Source organism: Phalacrocorax aristotelis, chromosome 4, assembly GCF_949628215.1.
Source record: "Phalacrocorax aristotelis chromosome 4, bGulAri2.1, whole genome shotgun sequence".
In the NCBI taxonomy this organism is placed as follows: Eukaryota; Metazoa; Chordata; class Aves; order Suliformes; family Phalacrocoracidae; genus Phalacrocorax; species Phalacrocorax aristotelis.
The window spans coordinates 68,062,830-68,071,998 of NC_134279.1; positions in this window are offsets into that span (position 1 = coordinate 68,062,830).

Below are 9,169 nucleotides of genomic sequence, written 5' to 3' on the forward strand. Positions count from 1 at the left end.
GTCTCCAGGGAAGGAGACTCCACAACCTCCCTGGGCAGCCTGTGCCACTGCTCTGGCACCCTCACAGGAAAGAAGCTTTTTCTCATATTTAGGTGGAACTTCCTGTGTTCCAGCTTGTGCCCATTGCCCCTTGTCCTGTCATTGGGCACCACTGAAAAGAGCCCAGTCCCATCATCCTGACACCCACCCTTTAGATATTGATAGGTATTGTTGAAATACCTCCTCAGTCTTCTCTTCTCCAGGATGAACAAACCCAAGTCTCTCAGTCTTTCCTCATCAGGGAGAGGCTCCAGTCCCCTGATCATCTTCATAGCTCTGCGCTGGTCTTGCTCAAGCAGTTCAACATCCTTCTTGAACTGGGGGACCCAAAACTGGACCCAGTACTCCAAACGTGGTCTCACTAGGGCAGAACAGAGGGGGAGGATAACCTCTCTTGATCTGCTGGCCACACTCCTTTTAATGCACCCCAGGATACTGTTGGCCTTCTTGGCCACAAGGGCACGTTGCTGGCTCAGGGTCAGCTTGCTGCCCACCAGCACTCCCAGGTCCTTCTCAACATAGCTACTTTCCAGCAGGTCAGACCCCATCCTGTACTGGTACTGGTTCCTCCCCAGGTGCAGGACCTTGCACTTGCTCTTGTTGAATTTCATGAGGTTCCCCTCGGCCCAGCTCTCCAGCCTGTCCAGGTCTCGCTGGATGGCAGCACACTGTGCCAGCATATCAGCCATTCCTCCCAGCTTGGTGTCATCAGCGAACTTGCTGAGGTTACACTCTATCCCATCATACAGGTCATTGATGACTATGTTGAACAGGACTGGACCCAGCACAGACCCCTGGGGAACACCACTAGTGACAGGCCTCCAACCAGACTGCTCCATTGATCATGACCCTCTGAGGTCTGTTGTTGAGCCAGTTCTCAATCCACCTCACTGTCCTCTCATCTAACTCACATTTCCTAAGTGTGTTTATGAGGATGTTGTGGGAGACAGTGTCGAATGCCTTACTGAAGTCAAGATAGACAACACCCACTGCTCTCCCTTCATCGACCCAGCCAGTCACGCCATCATAGAAGGCTATTAGGTTGGTCAAGCATGATCTTCCCTTGGTGAAGCCATGTTGACTACTTCTAATAATCTTCTTGTCCTCTACATGCCTGGAGATGTCCTCCAGAATGAACTGCTCCATCACCTTTCCAGGGACAGAGGTAAGGCTGACTGGCCCATAGTTTCACAGGTCCTCTTTCTTGCCCTTTTTGAAGATTGGAGTGATACTTGCTTTCCTCCAGTCCTCTGGCACCTCTCCTGTCTGCCACCTGATATATGTTCACCCAAGCTCTCTCCATCTGTGTGCTTATATATTCACCAAATCACCAGAACCACAACCTCACATGGTGTTAGGCTGAGACATATACTTGAGTTTTCACTGTCAATATTTAGAGGAAATGTAGACATGTATCCCAGATTGCTCAGGGCCAGAAGCAACAGAGGACTTGAGCTCCTCAGGGTATTAGACCTGTTACATGGCTGGCTTCTCAGGTACAACTCAGCATTAGGAGAGAAAGAATGCCAAAGATGCGACACACTCACTCCCATGCAAACATTGCCTAACAACCCATAAGGAATACAGGGAATTCTTGCACCTCACCTCACCTGTTCTTACTTGCAGACTCTACACAGCCCCTGTGCTTGCCCCTTGCAAGACCAGGGAGGCTCTCGATATCTGAGGAAGGGCACTGGGGGCTAAAGGTGCCTCTTGTAAAAACCGCCAATTTCTGATGTGTTTTTAGGAGCATGTCATGGTTTTATCTGGGATAGAGTTAATTTTCTTCACTGCAGCTGGCGTAGTGCTGTATGAAAACAATGTTGATAACACACAGATGTTTTGGTTGTTGCTGGGTAGTGCTTGTACTAGTCAAGGACTTTTCCAGCTTCCCGTGCTCTGCTGGGTGCACAAGACGCCGGGAGGGGAGGGGGCACAGCCAAGGGAGCAGATTCAAACTGGCCAAAGGAATATTCCATATCATGTAACGTCATGCCCAGTGTGTTACCTGGGAGGGGCTGGCCAGGGGAGAGAGGGAGAAATCATGGCTCGGGGACTGGCAGCGTCGGTCGGTGGGTGGTGAGCAGTTTTATCGTTTGTGTTTGCTGTTTTTTTCCCTTTTTCCCTTTTCTTTTTTATTAGATTATCATTATTGTTATTACTATAATAATCATCATTATCATTATTATTTTATTTTAATTATTAAACTGTTCTTATCTCAACCCACAAGCCGGTTCAGTTTTTTTTGCTTTTGCTCTTCCGATTCCCTCCCCCGTCCCCCAGGGTTGGGGGGAGTGAGAAAGCAGCTGCGTGGTGTTTAGCTGCCGACTGAGGCTGACACAGCATTTTTAGAATTAGAATTCAGGAATGAGATTATTGAATTGCACATTAATTCCTACCTGAGTCACCCACGTCCTATCCAAGTTTGATGCCAAGTGCTATCAGGGGAGTCTATGTTAAGTCAGTTTGCTCCACATGGAGATCTGCTGGCCATGTGCTGGCCATGCCCAGCTCTGTCCTTGTCACTCACCATCCTTATGGGGCCCAGGTTTTCCACTAAAGGAAACTGTGTGTGGGCACAGAGGTAGCCACAACAAGCTCCAGGATCCTCTTGATGGCAAATGGGACACCTTCCCTCCAGCAGACATTTGCATGCCTCTGTCACTGAGACTTCAGCATGTGCTGGGGAGCACTCTCAACTGATTGCACTAGTATCAGGGAGAGTGGCAGGTACATCGACAATAAGGAGCGGGCCAAGAAAGTGTGTAAATACAGAAGTTAGTATGGTCTTTGATGGTTTCATGTAGGTTCGCAGAATGCTAGCCTGAATACCCAGGCCTCAGATTGCTCTGGAAATAATAGACACTCTTAGGCAAGTTTCACACAGGCACTTTCAGAATGCACATGGAAACTTCAGACAAACGTGAAGGGGTAGGCTTATTTTTCTGCTAGATAATCAGTGTTTTAGAACTTTAAAGAGCATTGTTCCTTTCTTTTTGGGCAATGTCATTTTCTGTTACAGAAACTAACTATAGAGCTGACACTGTGTTATTAGCTCATGCCAACGAATTAATCTCTTTTATCATGGTGTACATCAAGAAATTATCAATCTTTGCTATAAATAACATTATTATAACAGATTCAAGGCCTGGCTGTCCTTAAAAAATGACTCTGAGCTTTAGACCGCAGTCCTAGTATGTCAAGTCATGCCATTCAGAAATACTAAGTAACAGGCTGAAGTCCCAAGCAAGAATGAACCTTATTCTGACAATAAGCAAATTTAGGATGCTTAAAAATGCATAGTGAGCTTTATAACATGCTTGTGCAGGCAGATAGGGCTTACAAGGAGATTTTGCTAAGTGTTTGTTCAGGTGAGTAAAGACAAGATTTCTTGGCTTCGTACATGCATCCCAAATTCCTTTATGAAAGTCTGGGCCACATGTACAACTGAGGCCATGAAACAAATCTACCTCTACCAGAAAAGGCTTCCCATCTTCTGGTATTGGCACTCCTGAAAAGTTTGGTCAGTGGGATGTGAGAAGCCAGGACTGAGAAAACATTACACTCTCTCCCCTACCTGGCATGGCTCTAACAAGCCATAGTATCTAGATTTTCAGGTTATTCCCAGGGCAAGTTCTCTGGAGCTTTTCTCATCTTTGGAAATATTTTTCTTATGATTTTCATGAAAGAGGGTTCCCAAAGGTTTTTTTTCAGAACAGGAAAAATTGAATTTGCAACTGAATTCTTATATGGGGTAGAAGACAGATAAATACCTGGAGAAACTGTATTGCTCGTTTCTTCTTCTCATCTAGACCTTTTCCAGAAATTAGTTAAGCAACAAAATCCCAAAACAAATCAAGACCAGAGTGTTTCAAACTGTTCCTCAACTTCAAGACAAGTGAAAATCCTTCATCTTTATACCTCTGCCGTGTTTGTTTATAAAAGATGCCTCTAAATAGTTGGTGGTTCAAAGGAACCAAAGAACTTTGGACAGCATTCGAAATCACTCATCCTAATATTTAAAGCACTTCTTCTATTAAAAGTAAGTAAGACTGTCCTTTGATGAAAATATCAAATGACAGGTCATTCTGCCCTAAATCTGAGCTGAAAAAATCAATTAGCAATGAGAACGGATAATGCTAAGACATATATTGCAACAAGAGGACCAGCAGAGAAAGGGCAATTTAGAATGATAGCTACATCAAGCACAGCAGAGTTGATTAAAAATTTAGCAGTTCTGTTGATGAACGTCCTAGTTCAGATTTGGAAAACATCTATGAACTTAATTTTCCACTGATTAAATAATCATTTCATAAACCGTGTATAATTCATGTAATGTTAACTCAACAATCTTGTGAAATATGACTGCAGCTAAACAGTTAACACATGCCCAGTGAAACAGGACTTGCAGCAGATGATTAGCATGAACTGGACGGGGTAACAACTCCTTATCTCGACTGCCCAAATCCTTCATGTTTTCTGCCTTCACTGAGCATAACAGTACATGCACCATCCAGGACTAGATCCCCCTTGCAAGTGTTTCCAGACAAGGGTCCTTAAAGGTGGGTGCCTGCATCCAAGGTTCAGTATCTTCCTACAAAACCTGCACTTGAGAGATGTTCAACAGCAATTGATCTCAGCTAAATCCCCAAGAAGTGAGGGGTAATCATCATTGATTTCAAAGAAAATGGGTGCCCTCCAAAGTTAAAAAGTGTGATAACCCAGGTTACTCTTCATTGTCTTCATCCCAGATAGAAGAAGGAGTATGTCCTGGCAAACAGTTCAGTTTTGATGTAAAAAACTGCTGCTGAGGTACAAGTGTAGAATTACCCACACTTCTTAGAGAAGTAAGGGGGATGTCTCTGTTGAAATGTAAAGCAGCAAAATTACATATCAAAAAATAGTTATAGAGATAGTCAGGCAAGACAGATTGTAAACTGTAGGGGTAGAGCAGGTTTTGACTTCCACCTGCCTTGATGAGAAAACTCAGTGGAACTTAGCAGGAAAGTGTGAGTACATATAGACTGGAAATTAGGAGGCAATTGCTGGAAAGGTGTCCTAATCACTGTAGTAGAGTCTAAAATAGAGCTCAGCAGGTTTACAAGATGAGTGATATGATGTGGAATGATATGATGAAGAGTTGGACTCACAGACCTAGGATGTAGTTTTCACCGAGTGTGAAGAGATGTACAACTAACTTATGTTGGTTTTAAATCAACAAGAGAAGAGCACTGGGAGAAGAGAAGAGATTGTACTTCCCACATTATATCAGCAAAGATGGTGAAAGGCCAGAATAAATGTATTTCAATTTTGTATTTTAAGATCTCTCTAGAAAAAACCAAACCTTAAGAACATCAGGACAAGAAAGAATACTCAAAGATTTTGCATGATTTTAAGTGTTCCTAAATGTGATTTTTACAGTTCCTCTCCATTTAAACATTGTCTTATCTATACTCCAACTGATACGGAGTAATCTAGCCTATTTTGACGAAAACAGGAGAAATTAATATCCAAATTATAACTTTTCCAAGTGTTCTCAGTGTAAATCCAAATAAAACCCAACAAAGCTGGGCTGGTTCACAGCTTTGAAATGTGCTTGAGATTTGCTGTAAATATTGAAATCACATTTGCCTTGCAGTTTTGCCTGAGTTTCATTATGAGGTGTTAGTTTCACTGATGCCTCAAGGACTGCGAAGATTAAAACTAGTGAGAACTTTGACATGCACATTTACAAAAGATCATCAGCACAGCTTAGTGCAGCTTTGGCTCTGCCTCACACCTCTGAGCAGCCGCTCTGGGTTCCAGAATTTGGAGGCACTAAAGAAGCCAGAAACACATGGGGAAAAAAAAGGAAAATGTAGGTGTACTACAGTTGAACTTCTCCAGAGGATGCTCTAATTGCTCGTATGTGGGACTTCTAATTGCCAAGGCTTCCAGCAGCCCCTTTCCTGTTTTCTTCACCTCCAATATGCAACAAAATATCTAATTTTTGCTCATCCCATAGCAGATTCTGTGGGTAATTTCTGTACTTGTTGTCTTGCTCCAAATGTTATTAAAAGCTTGGAGGAAAAGCACATTGACTGGGAGGTTTTCATTGGTTGAGGCACACAGTAGCAAAGCCATGGGCCCACATAACAGGAATCCACCCTCACAAATTTAGAGCTCAGTCTGAAATCTGCCAGGCACCCAAAGATAGAGCTCAGATTTCAGAGCTCTGAAATCTGCCCAAGCCGGCATTTAAAGCACGTCAGAATTGCATGCAAATAGCTAAATATAGTGAAATATCATGTTCTGTGCAATAAGACAGGTAAGCTGTGCTTGCATTGCCTAGGTTAAGCCCCCAACCAGCAGCTCTGTGCCTCATCCATGACCCCCAGGGACTGGCTGGTCTGCAGAGTTCGGCTCCCAGCTACTCTCTTTCTTGCCTTTAAGGCACATACTGACTGGTAATGGTTTATCCTCCATTCACTCTCCCTTCTTGGTAACACACATCTGACTGTGTGATTTAGACCCTGCCCCGTGTCCAGAGATGAGAAGTGAAAGCAGTTTCTCTCCCCTCAAAGGTGAGAGGAAATGTTTAGATTGCAGATGTTCCTTTGCCCAGCTTGGCCCCTGCTATCAAAATCACCTTTTTTCTCATGGAGGAAACAACACGGTCTCAGCTAAATGCTACAACGCTTGTTCTGTCACCGGGTGACATCATGTTGCCATGGCAATGCTTGGCAGCATTTCATAGAGGATTTCTGCATTTCATATAATGGAATTTAAAAGGGCTTTGGTCTGAACTTTTCAGGGTCATTTCGAAACAGAAGATCCTGTCCTTTTATCTATTATAATGAAAGGTAGGGGAACCCAAATCTGAAGCAGGGCGGTAGCAGACAAGCCAGGGACAGCTCACATAAAATTGAGAGGAATTGATCTTCAAGGCGCTCTAGACATCGCCTCCACCCAGCTTTTCTTTACTTAAGCTTGAACTGTTCTTATGTTGGACTTTTCACTTATAGGCATATGCACTAAAGCATACACATCTCTTCACAAATTAATAGCTATCATCTGTCATGTAAAATGGTGTTTCAAATTTACATCACTGTCTTTTACCAAGAGGTTTCCTCATCACTAGCTGTCATTCTCAGGAGGATCAGGAAGTACTCTGAAAAATCAATGGCTTCTTTGAATAATGGGAACATCTGCTTTTGAAAGTGATGTAATTTCATCAGATCAACTTTTTAATACACACTGTTTGTTCTCTGTTAGATGGCTAAAATTTTATTTTAAAAACTGTTACGGTGCGTGAAACTCATGAATTAAAACAATTGTCATCAGAAAAGTCAGGCTGAAGCTTATCAATTTCAGCACAGAGTCATGGTATCATGGGGAGTTTGATTACTTCTATTAAGCAATAGAAAAATCTGTGTGTTTTCAATATTCAGGCACTTTCTACATTATTGATCACATTTGGTTTTGAGAACAAAGGAAAAAATATTCAGTATACTTTTAAGTAGACCAGAAAAAAACAGTTTCTTATAAAAATTATTTTCTTAGGATTAATTCTTAAGTTCTTGAGCTTTTGTTTCAAAATCCTTCAAGCAGAAAGCATGCAGGAGAATTATAGACCTATAGATCTGGTCACCATGCAAAAGAGAATACATAATAAGCAATAATAAAGTTAATAATCAGATTTGTTGCCTTTGAGTAACTGCAGTTTAGCTGCTTCTCATTTTTGCTTACCCTTAGGAAAACAAGGGAGACTTTGACAATATTGTAACTATTTCCAGAGTTTCCACTGGTTTGGGCAAGTATTTTTCAGAGCAATTTGCATTAAATGGCTCTAAATATGTTTCACCTGCCACAAATAAGTATCAAGCAATCATTTTAATAAATAGACACACCCAGTGATACCCAGACATTAATGTCAATTCTTCTATATTTATTAAATAATTGTACATTTCCCCATATATTATTGCACTAAAGTGTGTGATTCTTCCCAGACTCAGAGCACGCCATGAACATTATTTCAAAATTGTGAGTAAACATGGGAAAACTGCAAGGCATTTGCACATTAACTTATAGTAGTTATTGTTTAAATAACCCCATTAATATGTGATATTATGAAGTTTATTACATAGAGCCATGATGAGTGTAACGAGTGAGCAAATGGGAGTACTGCAGAATAAATAACACTCCTTTGCTTACAAACATCCCCATAAGTTACAATAATAAAGTGTATAAAGTGACAACCCATGAAGAAGCATGGTTCAGTTGGTTACACTAAACTTTCCTTCCTAGGCAATAAAAGAAGCTACAATAAATTTTTTATGTGTAAAGTTAATTTTTCATTATACCGACTAACACAAATGCAATCAAAATGTCAGCAAAGGTTTTGGTTTGATTTAGGCCATTACTTTAAAAGGTGTTACTCATCTCAAAGGTGGTTTTTGACACTCTTAATGTGTTTCTGAAAAAATGCTTTATTGTCTACAGCTAAGACATCCTGAAATTTTCCACCTTTGTAAATCAAGAGGGGAGAAGCGGGGGCAAGTGGAGTTTTATAGGTTTGTTTTATCATACACAGACTTAGAGTCAAATGTCGTTGAAACCTGCTTTGATTCCTTTCAAAGCCTCATCTTTCAGTGGTGAGAATAGGAAGGAAGCAGTTTGTTCTTGGGCCAGTGCAGTCTTCCTCTGGTGTTTTTTCCAGATGACAAGTCCCATTGAAGGCAGCAAATTTCACCACTGGAACAAGTGAGCAGGATTTGTCCTATAGCGAAAATAAGCTTCCACATTGCATTTGAATGCAACGTACAGGTTTAGGATAAGCTTTGTTACTCAGGTTCCACCTGTCACGGGCAGATGGCATGCAGAAAGGCCAGGCGGAGCCCAGCCGCTCCACAGCCACCGGCGAGTTCTCAGGAACTGGACTGAGCCTCCCTCCTTCCACAGTGCTGCGGGGGTGGAGTCTGTATAGGGTTAAGCATATGAATAAAATGGTGACAGTTAAGCCCACGCAATTTGTGTTTCCATCCTACAAGACTTCGGGAAGAAATGTCAAGATCTGGGCTACTTGAAGTTGGAAATTTTATTTCTCAAAACAAAAGTACCATTTTAATAAAGAATTATTTACTCTGAAGTG